Source organism: Muntiacus reevesi, chromosome 22 (assembly GCF_963930625.1).
Source record: "Muntiacus reevesi chromosome 22, mMunRee1.1, whole genome shotgun sequence".
Taxonomy (NCBI): Eukaryota; Metazoa; Chordata; class Mammalia; order Artiodactyla; family Cervidae; genus Muntiacus; species Muntiacus reevesi.
The window spans coordinates 18,306,524-18,323,448 of NC_089270.1; the positions used below are offsets into that span (position 1 = coordinate 18,306,524).

General features: G+C 41.1%; 2 pseudogenes; one reads left to right on the top strand and one right to left on the bottom strand.

The window, feature by feature from the left end:
* Positions 1 to 3,575: 3,575 nt before the first annotated feature.
* LOC136153026 (cytochrome c oxidase subunit 5B, mitochondrial pseudogene) lies at positions 3,576 to 3,976 on the bottom strand (annotated as a pseudogene).
* A 109-nt stretch (positions 3,977 to 4,085) lies between these two features.
* On the top strand, positions 4,086 to 7,171 carry LOC136152727 (large ribosomal subunit protein eL8 pseudogene; annotated as a pseudogene).
* The last annotated feature ends 9,754 nt before the right edge of the window (positions 7,172 to 16,925 follow it).

The following is a 16,925-nucleotide window of genomic DNA, read 5'->3' on the forward strand; positions in this document are numbered from 1 at the left end:
GAAACTCCAATACTTTGGCCACCTGATGCGAAGACCTGACTCATTGGAAAAGACCCTGATGCTGGGAAAGATTGAGGGCAGGAGGAGAATGGGACGACAGAGGATGAGATGGTTGGATGGCATCCATCACTGACTCAATGGATATGGGTTTGGGTGGAGTCTGGGAATTGGTGATGGACAGGGAGGCCTGGCATGCTGCGGTTCATGGGGTCTCAAAGAGTCGGGCACGACTGAGCGGCTGAACTGAACTGAAGTCTTTAAGGGTATACCGTCTATAGCTTACATTGCAATATCAATAAAATAAGCTGATTGACAAAGAATTTAAATGGCCTTTTCCTCAAAGAAAATGTACAAATGCCTAATAAGAACATGAAGAATGTTCAGCATCATTTTTCATTAGAGAAATGTAAATCAAAATCACAATAAAATGTCACTTCACAGCTCCTAGGATAAGTATAATAATAATTTTTAAAAAGGAGAGAAAATAACAAGTGTTGCAAACCTGAGACCCAGCAAGTCTGCTTCAGCAAATTAATCTAAGGAAATAAAGACAAGTTAGCTGAAAAAAATGTATGTGGAAAGAAGTTTCCCAAAGTGTTGCTTATCATAACACAACCTTTGGAAATACAGTAAATAAACTCTGTGACAGAGATGAATCCCAGAGAACAAATTGAGGTATGCCTTAAGTATAAAACTATAAATACTTCTTCTATGACAACTCAATTTTTACTTTGAGCCCATTCCATAGGAAGAGTAGACACAATCTCAGTCAATTAATAATTTTCCCTCTTCATGTGTAAAAAAAGGGAACCCTCTTACACTGTTGGTGGGAGTGTTAATTGGTACAGCCACTATGGAGAACAGTATGTAGATTCTTCAAAAAACTAAAAACAGAGCCACCATAATCCAGCAATCCCTCTCCTGCACATATATCCAGACAAAACTAATTTGAAAAGATGATTGTACCTTTATGTTCATAGCAACACTATTCATAATAGCCAAGGTATGGAGGAACCTAGATGTCCATTGACACATGAATAGATAAAGAAGATATGGTGTATACATATATATATGTATATGTATATATTTATACATATATGAATATTACTCAGGAATTAAATAATGCAACAACATTGATGCAACTAGAGATTATCCTACTAAGCAAAGTAAGTCAAAAAGAGAAGAACAAATACCCTATAACATTACTTATACATGGAATCTAAAACATGACACAAATGAAAACATCTATGCAACAGAAATAGACTCACAGACACAGCAAATGGGCTTATGGTTGCCAGGGGTTGGTGGTGAGGTGGGGTGAGGGATGAATTGGAAGTTTGGGGTTAGCAGATACAAGCTACTTATATAAAATAGATCAACAACAAGGTCCTATTGTATAGCACAGGGGACTACATTCAATATCTTATAATAAAGCAAAATGGAAAAGAAAAGTAAACAACATTTTAAAATAGAAAAAAATTTAAGAATTTTTCCACCTGAAACTATCACAACATTGTTAATTGGCTATACCCCAACACAGAATAAAGAGTTTTAAAAAAAGGGAATATTTCCTATCCTGCGGGATTATATCTGAGTTTGAGGAAGGGGCACTTGCATGGTGTCAAGAAGTAGGATTTGTAGGGAGCAGGCAGATAATGGACCGAACTGAGCTTCCAGGTATCCATCAGCCCTGGTGTCAGCGGGAACACCTACTGGCCCACCTGCCTCCTGGTCATTGTCAAGACCTTTCTGCCAATTACAATTTCATCAGTATTTTTGAAACACTTACTATGAAAAAGTTCAATTGTATCTAAAAACATATTCACTTTATCACAGGAGATTTCAACATTATCTTTGTCGTGAAATTAAAAAGGAGTTGCTGTAAGATTCTTACAATAGAATTATAACTATTAAAATTTTTTCGCTGTTTATTATATATTTGTATGAACAAAGAATTTGATCAAGATGGTGGCCAACCATTTCAAGCACAACACTGGATATTAAAATGTTTTGTTCATGGAATCAAGCTCAAGTCTTTTGTTAAGAAAATGGAAGAGATAGTATTTGGAAGTTGTGTACAAATCAAATATTTAGCAACTACATGCTCTGTATTTTATTTTTCTTATGATAGTTATATAATACACAAAATAGAATGATTTTTTTCACCAAGTGTATGAGGTTGGGCAACTGCATTCTTGTGACATGTTACCTCTGATGCACCTCACACAATTTCCAGAGGATTAGGCTTTTGGAAATGAGAGGTTTTTTTGTTTTTTCAATTTTTTCTTCTTTTTTTGCCTTGTTACATCCCTCCCATGGGACAATGAGTCTGGCGGACTACTTGTTCTAAAGGGAAGACAAGAAAAAAAAAGTATAAGTTGGTAAAACAAAATTTCAACTGTAAGGTGAATAAGATCTCAGGATCTAATGTAAAACATAATGACTATAGTTGATGACACTGTATTGCATATTTAAAATTTGCTTAGAGAGTAGAACTTAAATGTCTTCCCTCTGCCACACATACACAATAAATATGTGAGGTGATGGATATATTAGTTAACTAGATTGGGGAGTCTTTTCATAATGCATACATGTTTCAAATCACCATTATGTACACATGAAAAATCTTAACATGTCAGAATACTTCAATAAAGCTGAAATTTTTAAAGTATTCTTTAAAAGACCCAGAACAATATCAATAAAACAACTGTTCTTTTTTTTTTTTTTTAATGGGAGGAGAAGCCAATGTAATGGCTAGTCTTTACTGGAAAGAAGAAATTCCATATCACATTCTTTTTTCTTTTTTTCAGTGGGTTTTGTCATACATTGACATGAATCAGCCATAGAGTTACACGTATTCCCCATCCCGATCCCCCATCCCACCTCCCTCTCCACCCGATTCCTCTGGGTCCTCCCAGTGCACCAGGCCCGAGCACTTGGCTCATGCATCCCACCTGGGCTGGTGGTCTGTTTCACTATAGATAATATACATGCTGTTCTTTCGAAACATCCCACCCTCACCTTCTCCCACAGAATTCAAAAGTCTGTTCTGTACTTCTGTGTCTCTTTTTGTTTTGCATATAGGGTTATCGTTACCATCTTTCTAAATTCCATATATATGTGTTAGTATGCTGTAATGTTCTTTATCTTTCTGGCTTACTTCACTCTGTATAATGGGCTCCAGTTTCATCCATCTCATTAGAACTGATTCAAATGAATTCTTTTTAATGGCTGAGTAATATTCCATGGTGTATATGTACCACAGCTTCCTTATCCATTCATCTGCTGATGGGCATCTAGGTTGCTTCCATGTCCTGGCTATTATAAACAGTGCTGCGATGAACATTGGGGTGCACGTGTCTCTTTCAGGTCTGGTTTCCTCAGTGTGTATGCCCAGAAGTGGTATTGCTGGGTCATATGGCAGTTCTATTTCCAGTTTTTTAAGAAATATCCACACTGTTCTCCATAGTGGCTGTACTAGTTTGCATTCCCACCAACAGTGTAAGAGGGTTCCCTTTTCTCCACACCCTCTCCAGCATTTATTCATATCACATTCTGAGTGCGTTACTGTAACGGCTCAGTGGGCCAGCTGGTGCGGCGCCAGCTTGTAATGGGTTCCACAGCTGGGGCAACGCTGGGCCTCACCTTTGTGCAGCCAGAACCAGATGACAGTACTGTTGTCTTCTTCACAGATGCAGCCCACTATCCGCTTGTTGGTGATGGAGGGGACTAAATTAGGGTCTTCCTTGGTACCTAAGGTTACCTTTGGGGCAAGTATATTGTATGGGTCCTGTCCCTTGCGTGCAGCCAGCATGACCTCCCTCTCCAGCCCAGTCGCCTGCTCTTCATCAGTAGGAACACCACCTCCAGACACCATAGAGCGCACCACGGAGACTCCATTTGGACCCCGGGCCCTCAGGGCCTGGGAGGCCAAAGCTCCAGCTCCGCGGAGTAACCTTGAAGCCATCACGCCCGCTACAAAATCAAAACAACTGTTCTTAAAATGCAGCCCATAGTCCATAAAGGATCCCAATATCCTGGCAGGAGGTCTAGGAGATCAAAACTCTTTTCATAATAATACTATAATGTTATTTGCTCTCTTCATTCTCTTGCGAGATAACTGCAGTTTTCCAGAAGCTACACATGTAATATCATAACAGACTGACTTTAGCAGTTGATAGAGAATCCAGCCATCTTCTATTAAGCCAGACATGAAAAGGATTTGCAGAAATGTAAAACAATGCCACCCTTCTCACTAATCGTCTTGCTTTGTTATTGTTCAGACACTAAGTCATGTCTGACTGCAACCCCATGAGCTGCAGCTCGCCAGGTTTCACTGTCTCCCAGAGTTTGCTCACACTCATGTCCATTGAGTCAGTGATGCCATCCAACCATCTCATCCTATGCTGCGCCCTTCTCCTTCTGTCCTCTGTCTTTCCCAGCATCAGGGTCTTTTCCAATGAGTCGGGTCTCACATTAGGTGTCTTACTTGAGAAAATATAGTTATTTTCACAATTGTGTTACTTATATTGATTTTAAATGTGTTTATAATAATCATTTTTAAATGAATAAACATTAACATTTTTTCAGTTTTAATACCGAGTACATTAAATATCACAGATATAACACACAAAAATGTTTTTTGACTTTCCAATAAATTTTAATTGTGTAAAGCGGTCCTGAGGTCAAAAACTTTGAGAATCACTGCCAAAGTTTTATTCTGCCACACATCTAGTATGACAGAAAGCTCTGCAGCCACTGAAATGGAGCATGGAAATCTATCTATTGAATGAAAAGATAGCCGGTTTATTGTTAAAGTGGATATGATATGATTCCATATTTATTTACTTAAAACATTTTTTATGTGGACCATTTTTAAAGTCTTTATGCATTTGTTACAGTATTGCTTCTGTTTTACGCTTTGGGTTTTTGTCCACAATATGTGGGATCATAGCTCCTTGACCAGGGATCAAACCCACATCCCATGCATTGGAATGCAAAGTCTTAACCGCTGGACCATCAGGGAAGTCCTGTGATCCCATATTTAATTAAAATAAGTGTGTATGTGTGTCACTATAGGAAAAATGTACAGAAGGATATATGTCAATTAATGCTAATTATTTCTAGGCTATAGGATTATGAAGACACCTATTTTCTTTATTCATTTCTTTATGTACTAATATAAAACACTTTATTGTGGTAATAAATACATAACTTACAACTCACCATCTCAGCCTCTTCAAGTGTACAATCCAGTACTGCTAAGTATGTTCATATTATTGTGAACCATATCTCCAGATCTTTTACATCTTGCAAATTTGAAACTTTATATTCATTAAACAACCACTCCCCATCCCGCCAACTCCTAGCCACTAGCAGCTACCATTTTACTTTCTCTGTGAATCTCACTAGTCTAAGAACCTCACATAAGTGGAACATACAGTATTAATTTGTGTGTGTGTGTGACTGCCCTATTTTACATAGAATTACACCCCTTAACGCGAAAGTGTTAGTCGCTCAGTCGTGTCCGACTTTTTGCAACCCCATGGACTGTAACCCGCCAGGCTCCTCCGTCTGTGGGATTCTCCAGGCAGGAACACTGGAGTGGGTGGCCATGCCCTCCTCCAGGGCATCTTCCCGACCCAGGGACTGAGCCCAGGTCTCTTGCAGTGCAGGCAGATTCTTTGCCATCTGAGCCACATCCCTTAGATTCACCTATGGTATAGCTTGTGACAGGATTTCCTCCCTGTTTAAGACAATAATATTTCATTGTATGTATATACCACATTTGTTTACATGTTTATTCACCAGTAGACATTTGAGTTGATTCTGAACATACTACTTTTTTAATTATTTAATTTTTTAAAGAACATGAATTCACTTTAGAAATAGAAATAAAATAAGGCTATTCCCATTTTTGGAAAAAGATGACACTTTCTCCCTTACAAAGCCCAGGGAACAGAGAAGGAAAGGGAGGTACAGAGTTCTCTAATTTAGTTGATCAGTCTGTTTTGCGGCACTCCTGGGAACTTAATCACCTGTGAAAGAAAAGATTAGCCATAATCCTGTCACTGAAAAATTAATCAAGAAAGAAAGAAATGGAAATTTGTATTTGAATCAAATCTGAGAATTTCAAAAAGCTCCAACAACTGTTCCTTTTTTAGAAGTCAAGGCAGAGGATGGTCTAGTGCCTTAGACTCCAGACTCCCAAAGCAGGGCACCTGGGTTTGACCCCTGGTTGGGGAGTTAGGATCCCACGTGCCGCTTGTGGTAAAGCCAATCAAAAAAGAAAAAGGCGCTTTTCTCTCTACGCCAGCCCTTCAAGTTGCTGAAGGGAAAGCAGGCCAAGGAGGAGAAGGTGGCCCCGGCCCCGGCCGTGGTGAAGAAGCAGGAGGCCAAGAAGGTGGTCAACCCCCTGTTCGAGAAGAGGCCCAAGAATTTTGGCATTGGACAGGATATCCAACCCAAGAGGGACCTCACCCGCTTTGTCAAACGGCCCCGCTACATCCGGCTGCAGCGACAAAGGGCTATTCTCTATAAGCGGCTGAAGGTGCCTCCTGCAATTAACCAATTCACCCAGGCCTTGGACCGACAAACAGCTACTCAACTGCTTAAGCTGGCCCACAAGTACAGACCAGAGACAAAGCAGGAGAAGCAGAGGCTGCTGGCCCAAGCTGAGAAGAAAGCTGCCGGCAAAGGCGACGTCCCCACCAAGAGGCCACCTGTCCTTACAGCAGGGGTCAACACTGTCACCAGCCTGGTGGAGAATAAGAAGGCTCAGCTGGTGGTGATCGCTCACGATGTGGATCCCATCGAGCTCGTGGTCTTCCTGCCTGCCCTGTGCCGCAAGATGGGGGTTCCCTACTGCATCATCAAGGGCAAGGCCTGGCTGGTCCCTTCCTGGCCCTTCCTGGTCCACACGAAGACATGCACCACCGTAGCCTTCACACAAGTCAACTCGGAAGACAAGAGTGCCCTGGCTAAGCTGGTGGAAGCCATCAGAACCAATTACAACGATAGATACGATGAGATCCGTCGTCACTGGGGAGGCAATGTCCTGGGGTCAAAGTCAGCGGCTCGCATCGCCAAGTTGGAAAAGGCTAAGGCCAAAGAACTGGCCACCAAGCTGGGCTGAGTGTACACTATTGAGTTTTCTGTACATAAAAGTAATAAAAAGGCTTCTTCAGCTGGTATCAAAAAAAAAAAAAAAAAAAGGCAAGGCAGAGCTGTGTCAGTTTTGTGAGACAGAGGGTTGTACATTAGATGACGTATTTTTTTAATTGTCAAACATTTACTTTCTTTGTGTGTGTTTGTGTCTCAGTTTTTTAAAATTTTTATTGGAGTATAATTGATTTGCAGTGTTGTGTTAGTTTGAAGTGTACAGCAAAGTGAATCTGTTATATAAACACACATATCCACTCTTTTTTAGATTCCTCCCCCATATGGACCATTACGGAGTATTGAGTGAGTTCCCTGAGCTATACAGGAGGTCCTTATTAGCTATCTATTTTATATACAGTAGTATGTTTATGTCAATTCCAATCTTCCAATTTATTCCTCTTTCCCCTTACCCCTTGATAGCTATAAGTTTATTTTTTACATCTGTAACTGTATTTCAGTTTTGTGGATAAGTACATCTGTATTTTTTTTTAAGATTACACAGATAAGAGATACCATATGACATCTATTTTTCTCTGGATGGTGTAGCATTGACAGTTTACACAATCCAGATCTAAGTGTCATCATGACTGCTTATAAGATCAAAAAGAAATGCTACCTTTTAAGGAGTTGTGCTACTAATGCTGGAAGAATGTTGCCTCTTATGGCTGAGCAGATACTTCTGTCTACAGGGGAGGTTTGCTCAATGCAGTAACACAGATACACAATAAACAATGTGGGGAATGATGAAACCAAAGGGTAGAGAACATTTCTCATGTTTAAATTTTTCTTGTCTTGCCATAAAATATGAATTTTATTTCATAATCCAAATATTAGTGAAGAAGAAATATGGGTTTGGACAGCTTCTCTGCACATAAAATGTAGAAATCTACCCAGAAGTTGCAATTTACTCTAATTTGACCCTTTTACTCTGAACACTAGAGTCTCCCCTGCCCACTATCTCCCCAAACTCTCTCCTCTCCGAACTTATACAAGAAATCTCATCTAGACATCCTCTGACGTTCTCATAGGCTGTGTGTGCATGATCAAGGAATCTGAAAATTTACCATATTGTAAGATGTATTCTATCCCCAGGGAGCTAAAACCATTGTAAAACCCTTCATGGCATCATATCTTTTAGACAGCCTGATGTTGTATTTCTAGCATTCTATTTTTTAAAAAATTTATTTATCTGGCTGCAGGTCTTAGTTACAGCATGTGGATTCTAGTTCCCTGACCAGGGATCAAACCCCAGGTCCCCTGCATTGGGAGCTCAGAGTCTTATCCACTGGACCACCAGAGAAATCTCTCTAAGCATTCTTTTTTAGTGTCCATACAAATCTTTTGAAAACTTTTTATTATGGACAGTTTCAAATATATACACAAGTAGATAAAGAGCAAAATGCCCCTCTATTTCATTCCTCTGTTGTTATATAACCTCAAACTTTATGATATAAATCAAGAACCATTTTACTACGCTCCTGGCATCGAAAGATCAGGAATTTGGATAGCACATGGCAGACGTGGCTTGTTTCTGCTCCGTAGTGTCTGGGTCCTCAACTGCAATGAGCAAAATGAGTGCTGTAATTTGAATCAGCCAGGCTGGAAGCGTTTGGAGGTTTCTTCACTCACAGGTCTGTCCCCATGCTGCGGTGACGGCAAGGCTGAAATTAACTGAGATTGTCGACTGGAGTGTCTCCCTTTGACTTAGGTTTCTGCTAATATGGCAACTGGGTTCCCAGAGGGAGCATCCCGATTGAGCAAGAGAACCAAGGGGATCAGGTGGGAGCTGCACGGCTTTCATGACCTAGCCTCAGAAGTCACCTTGCGTCATTTCCCTCATGCCATGTTTTTTATAAACTGGTCACACTATTGACAATCATTAACTCCTTATGAAAGTAGGAAAGGCCAAAAATGAAAATCCTCATAATTTTGGACAAAAGGAAATAGGTTATCTCTATTCTTGTGTGTTAGTCATTCAGTCATGTCCAAGTCTTTGTGATTCCATGGACTATAACCCATAAGCCTCCTCTGTCCATGGAATTTTCCAGGCAAGAATCCTGGAGTGGGCTACCATTCCCTTCTCCAATTTCTATTCTTAGTTAATTGAAAATCAGAATATTTTACATGGTTAACTATATTTGACAAATCTTATCTGCTCTGAAGAGAGAGGTCACAATACTCTTCATTCAGTTTCATACCTGAAGGAACTGTGAAACTTTCCCATTCACCTTTATATTTCTTTCTTTTTTAGTTTTTATTGGCGTGTAGTTGCTTTACAATGTTGTGTTAGTTTCCACTATACAACAAATCGGATCAACTATCTTATGCCATATTGATCAAAGTCATTATAAATCTGACTAATATTCAAGGGAAGAAGCATAGGTCCTCACCTTTCTATGGGAGGATGGAAAGCTCAAGTGACAGAGGACATGTGGTTTGGGAAATACTGCTACTTCTATATTTAGAAAATAAAATTGCATCCCCATCACCCAGCTTCAGTAACTGCTCACTCAGGGTCAATCTTGTTTCATCCATACCCAAACCCTCCTCTGGCTGAGTCTATTTTGAAGAAAATCACAAACATCATATCCCTGTAACCATAAACAATTCAGCATACATCTTTAAAAGATAAAGATTCTTGAAAAATAGCCACAATGCCACTGTCCTACTTAAAAAAAAAACTGACAACTTGTCTAATATCATTAAATATCCAGTCTGTATTTCCTAATTTCCCCACAAATGTTTTAAAACAAAGTTTCTTTGTTTGAATTGGGATTGGAATAAGGTTATTTCTAGCATTTTTGGATAGATTCTTTAATACAAATGCACATTTGGCCTGCATATGTCTGAAGAACTTTGGATTGAGGATAAACATTTGTCTCTAGGTGCAGCCACTGTGAAAAACAGTATGAAGGTTCCTCAGAAAACTAAAAATAGAATTGCCATATGATCCAGCAATCTCACTCACAGGCATAAAACCCAGAGAAAATTATAATTAAAAAAGACACCTGCACCCGTGTCCATAATAGCACTATTTACAAGAGCCAAAGCATGGAACTAACCTAAATGTCCATCAACAGATGACTGGATAAAGAAAATGTGTGTGTGTGTGTGTGTGTGTGTGGTGTGCGTGTTTAGTTGCTCAGTCATATCTGACAATTTGCAGCCCCGTGGACTGTAGCCCACCAAGCTCTTCTGTCCATGGAATTTTCTAGGCAAGAATACTGGAGCAGACTGCCATTTCCTACTCCAGGGGATCCTCCCAACCCAGGAATCAAACCCTCATCTCTTGCATCTTCTGCATTGGCAGGTGGATTCTTTATCACTAGCACCACCTGGGAAGCCCCAAAGAAGATGTGGTACACATATACAGTGGAACACTTCTCAGCCATAAAAAGGAACTAAACAATGCCATTTGCGGCAACATGGATGCAAGTAGAGATTATCATATCAAGTGAAGTAAGTCAGAAAAACAAATACCATATGATATCACTTACATGTGGAATCTAAAATATGATACAAATCAATCTATCTGTGAAACAGAAACAGAATCATGGAAACAGAAAATAGACTGGTGGTTGCCAAAGGGGAGCAGGTTGAAGAAGGGATGGAGTGGGAGGCTGGGGTGAGCAGATGTAAGCTTTCAATGTGTAGAATGGATTAACAACAAGGTCCTACTGTATGGTACAGAGAGCTGTATTCAACTCCCTATGATAAACCATGATGGAAAAGAATATATGTGTATGTAGGTATAACTGAATCACTTTGGTGTACAGCAGCAATTAACACAACATTGTAAGTCAACTATACTTCAATTTTTAAAAAATGAAAAAAAGTTTGCCTCTATCACCACCCCTAATGATTTCCCACCTGGCTGCAAATGAAATAAGTTAACAAGACACAAGTTTCTCAGCCATAGTATTTTCCATTTTCTATTCATTTTATGAGTAGATGACAAAGCCTAATGCAATATTCAAATAATTGCACAATCATGCCGAAATAACTATTCAATGAGAGTTCTAGAAGCCACTGACCATCCAGCTCATTGAGCATTCCAACATGCACTTTGGCCACAATCTGGATGCAAACAATTACCATTACAAGGCCCAAGTCACCAGCACTGAATCAGTTCCACCACAGGGCCGCTCTCCTACACAGGCCGCCTTAATGCCTTATCTGGAGTCAACAAAGCAGGAAATATTTCCACTCCACTTCATAGCACTTATTTCTTAAGAGAGCCCCAAGCTACCTGATTGTTTAGTCACTAAGCTATGAGATTCTCCAGGCAAGAATACTGGAGTGGGTATTTCCTTCTCCAGGGGATCTTCCCAACCCAGGGATCAAATCCACGTCTCTTGCATTGGCAGTTACCTGATGCCTGGACCCAAACCAAGAACACAGTAGATAACGTACACTACATGTAATATGGGATAGGATAGCGCCTCCCTATGTCCCCAACTATGTCCTTATTTCCAGGGCATTTGCAGGAAATTTCCTTCTTTGTCCACATTTGCATTGTTTATACTGTGTATAGAACCGGAGATAACAATGAATAATGTCCCACTTAATTCACTTTATTGTGCTTTTTTGGCATGAGTATAATAATTATCAGGGTCTTCCAGGCCCTTCAGGCTTCCCCGGTGGCTGAGATGGTAAAGAATCTGCCTGCAATGCAGGAGACCCAGGTTTGATCCCTGGGTGGGAAAGATCCCTTGGAGAAGGGAATGGCAACCCACTCCAGTATTCTTGCCTGGAGAATTCCATGAACAGAGGAGCCTGGCGGGCTATGGTCCATGAGATTACAAAGAGTTGGACATGACTGAAGCGACTGAACATGCATGCATGCCCAGGGCCTTCGTCATCCCAGAGACAGGTGAACAAAATCGAGCTGTCTGTTTCCTCTGGGGAGCTTTGAATAAATCCTCAGCCCACACCACAATAACCTACCTGGTTACCGTGTGCGCCCATTGGAACTGATAGGTCCTTATTCTAGGAATACTTCCTGCTTTCTCTGACACCCCTAGGCTTACTTCCTGGCTCCAAGTACCTACTTTTCTACAGACATAGAGTGAAATACGTATTTATAGGTATACATAGACATAAAGCTAATAGAAACAAACTGGGAACCTAGTCTAGAGCTGTAGAGAGATGCACATCCATGTTGTACAGACAGACATCCACCCAAGAGTGGAAACAGAACATCTACAGTTTGCTTTTTAAAATATAAATCTAGGACTCTCCTGGTGCTCAGTGGTTAAGAACCTTCCTGCCAATGCAGGGAACATTGGTTCAATCCCTGGTTTGGGAAGATCCCACATGCTGAGCTCACAAGTACAATGCTACAATTACTAAAGTCTGCATGCCTAGAGTCCAGGCTGTGCAACAAGAGAAACCACGGCAGTGAGGAACCCAAGCACCGCAACTAGAGTGGAACCCCCACTTGCTGCAACTTAAGAAAGCCCCCATGCAGCAATGAAGACCAACATTTAAAAAAAATTTTAAATATTATATAAAATATATATCTGATCATATCACATCCTTTCTCTGCCTGCCAAAAGCTTGAAGCCCTTCCAGTGACCCCTCTAGCCCCATTGCTACAGGGATATTGCAAGACCCTACAATGCCAGTCCCCGCACTCTCTCGGTCCAACACCCTCAACCATGCACAAGCCATCTCCTTGGCCTCGAATGCTTCCCACTCCCCAACTTTGCCAAGTTGTTTACTCATCATTCAGCTTTCAACTTAAGTTTTACCTCCATTGGAACAGCCCCACCCACCCAAATTCAAATCTTTCAACATACGCATGTAAAGCACCATGATCATCTTTGAAACATCTGCCACGCTTGCAGTTTCACTTCTGTGTGATTTTTATTTTTAATACTGTCTGCCTCCCCAGGGGACTGAGAGTTGCAGAGCGCAGGGACTCCTTCTGCTTGCCGCTTCCTACTGCCCAGCCCAGTGCTTGACACATTATAGGCACCCAGTACATCTTTGAGGGGCTTCCCAGGTGGGGCTAGTGGTAAAGAACCCACCTCTCAATGCAGGAGACATAAGAGATGCAGGTTTGATCCCTAGGTTGGGAGGATCCCTTGGAGAAGGGCATGGCAACCCACTCCAGTATTCTTGCCTGGAGAATCCATGGACAGGGGAGCCTGGTGGGCTACAGTCTATAGGGTCACAGAGAGTTGAACACAACAAGCGACTTAGCATGCATGCACGCACAGCTTGGAATGACTAGAGGAATTAATAAACATGTAAGAGCTCCTTGAAGAATAACATATGCTCAGTACACATTAACTTCCTTCTTTCCAACCTCTGGCATATACTTGCTTTTAGTTTCTCTTTGCTTTAGACTACAGTGGGATCATTAAAATTTTTTTTTAAAACTTCAGTAAGTCTTAACCCCATAACTGACAACATAGTAGCTGTGTACCATGCTAGTGGTAAAGAACCTGCCTGCCAATGCAGGAGACATAAAGAGAAATGGGTTCCATCCCTGGGTTGGGGAGATTTCCTGGAGGAGGGCACGGCAACCCACTCGGGTATTCTTGCCTGGAGAATCCCATGGACAGAGGCGCCTGGTGGGCTACAGTCCATTGTGTTGCAATGATAACGACTGAAGTGACTTAGCAAGCATGCACCACAGTCTGGAGGGAGCCACAAATGCCTGAGAGATTGCCCTCACTAAGGGATTTCTGCTTTAGGAAAATCTTAATTTTTCTAGACAGACAAGTGAAAATACTATTTTCTGATGATGCTCTGGAATCAGCTGTTGTTCTATAAGTGTTTGCAGTTGGAGAACAGGTAAACCTTCTGTGAGTACCTAAAAACCCAGTGTCACAACTGAAGTCAATCCAACGTCACATAGAAATGATGCCCCTGCATAATTATTGAGATTCGCATGTACTGGTCCTAGTTTATTTGAAGGTTTTTATTTCTAAATCATGATCATCACAAAATTTGGGTGTCACTGAATCTGGGAGAAAATAGGGGGAAATCTCTGGACTTAGAAACAGAGAACTGGGTCCAAATCTGCTTTATGAGATTATTGTGAAGATTAAATGAGTCATAATAATAATGACTCATCTCTTGAACACGTACCTCATATTGCATATGCAGCTAGATTGTATTACAGGTATTAGGTTAATTGAGTCTCAAAACAAGCACTGTGAACTATGCATTATTACACCCAGTTTCCCAATGAGGAAGTTGAAGCTCTGGGATGTTGAAAAACTGGCCCAAACTTTCACATCCTCTCAAACTGCAGGGCTACAATGCTTGTGTTGGGTTGGCCAAAAAGTTTATTTGGGGTTTTCTGTAAGATAGGGGTTTGTAAAAACAAACAAACAAACAAAACCCCAAACGAACTTTCTGGCCAACCCAATTAAAGGGCTCTAGCTAGGATGTGGAGAAGGCAATGGCACCCCACTCCAGTACTCTTGCCTGGAAAATCCCATGGACGGAGGAGACTGGTAGGCTGCAGTCCATGGGGTCGCACAGAGTCGGACATGACTGAAGTGACTTAGCAGTAGCAGCAGCTAGGATATAGTAAGCTGGAATTTGCCATAAAAATGTAAGGAGTCTAATTATAAAGTGTCTCTGAAATGACAAGATCTATTAATATCACCATATAGCCTCCCTCCCGTGTTGACTGTATACTCTTATGTTATTAATATATTCTTATCTGGCATAGTGGATCAAACCAACTGAGATCAGGATCCAGGAACTCATCAGATCTCAACCATCATTTATGCAAGTCAGTTTTCTTCACTTCCTCATTGATGTTTTCCCCATTTCCATATTAGTAACTCGCATGTGGACCACACTGACCCACATCTCAGGATGTCACAAGGACTTCTTTAAGAAACTTGCAACGATCACTTTTTCAAATCGCCCAAATATTCCAGAGAAACCGGTGTGACTTTTGCCCCATGACAACAAGGGCATGGGTGGGGTGGGGTGTGGTGGTTGTAGAAGCAATGTCATGACAGAGACAGAAAAAGAGCCCAGACATCTGCTTTTCCGCTTCCATGTCTGTGGCCACATGATCTCCTGGGAATTTGGTGCTTATGCAGGAATTTTTTTTCTTATGGATTGCAGAAGGATATAAACCTGATTCAAATTGTAAAATTACTAAGTAATGGATACATACACATGTAAAATCTCCAAACTGTAACCTTCCTCAATTAACTATACTTTTAATTTTTAATGAGAATTTGGAGGCCCAGTGGTTAGGACTCAGAGCTTTTGCTACTGGGGCCAGGGTTCCATCTATGGTTGGGGATCTAATATCTTGCAAGCCCCATGGTGTGGATGAAAAAAAAAAAAAAAAAAAAAAAACAACTTCTAAATTGCTTAAGAATAGACTGATCTGTGAAAATTAGATATAAATCTCAGAACAATTCATTTGTACTTATTGCTTTATTGGAGGCACAATCTAAGCAGAAAATTCTAAAGGTTTTAGTGTACTTTGCTTGCTCAGTGTTGATTGATGTGAGGGTGACTTGAGTTTCCATGAATGCAGTAGGCAAGACAAACCCCATCTCTGGAGTTTATAATCCAGCAGGTGAGGCCAACAGGGGAGCAATACTAACAGATGTGGTTTCAGTTCTATGAAGTTCAGAATGCTGCGAGAGTGTGTCTTGGGGGAATTCAGCTGCCTGGAGATTCAGGCAGAGTCTTTGAGGAAGTTAACATTTCAGCTGAGACAGGCTGCTGTTTCCTCTGGGTTCTATAAGTGCTTTCCCATCCGGATTCTGACTCTTGGAAATGTCAACGTCTCAGAGCTTGGGTGCTCACACGTAAAATGAAGATAATGCCCACTTATCAGCGTTGTGGGAGTAAGTGAGAAGACATCACTTACCACGAGAAGCATCTCTCGTGGTACCGGGCACAGTTAATCCCAAGGGCATGGCTGGACTTCCCAGGTGTGCTCTGTCACCTCCAGCTCTTTGCAACCCCATGGACTGTAGCCAGCCAGGCTCCTCTGTCCATGAGATTTTCCAAGCATATATACTGGAGTGGGTTGCCATTTCTTCCTCCAAGGAATCTTCCCAACCCAGGGATCAAACCCAAGACACCTGCATTGCAGGCAGATTCTTTACCACTGTGCCACCTGAGAAGACCAGACCATGGAGTCGCAAAAAGTCCAACAACTGAGCAGGCACTCATGCAAGCACATGGTGCTTGTTATAATGTTGTAGTCACACGTTCTGGGAAACAAACTCACTCAGAAGGACAATGCAGATAGTGGAGTGCAGTTTATTACAGCAGCGGGCCCAAGGTAGAGTCTCCTCTTAGCCAAGGACCCCAACCAGTTTTTGTGAAAACCTTATATACCCTAGGTGTATGTGCCCAAATCCACTTCCCCAAATTCCCTGAAACTAGTCTGAACAAAGGAAAAGAAAGATACAATCAAATTTAACCCATGATTCATATGCCTTAAGCCTAGGTAGTTGGAACAGTACTCAATTATCAATAGGACTGTGGTCATATCCCAATAAGCATAATAGAATGTATGATCCTATTCGGTTATACAGATAATTAAGGTATTCTTTTAGGTGTCGGGCTCTGGGGGCCTAGTTTTCAAGTTGGTATGTCGTTTCCATAGATACTGGGCACATAGCTCAAAGTCCACAGTCCGGCCCAAGTTGGAGTCCTGCTTTCAAGATAGAGCCTGTTCTGTTTCCTCCTTCAATAATGAATCATCAGTGTAGGAATCAAAGGGAAACTGAAGAAAAATTTGGCCAACAGCTAAAGAAAAA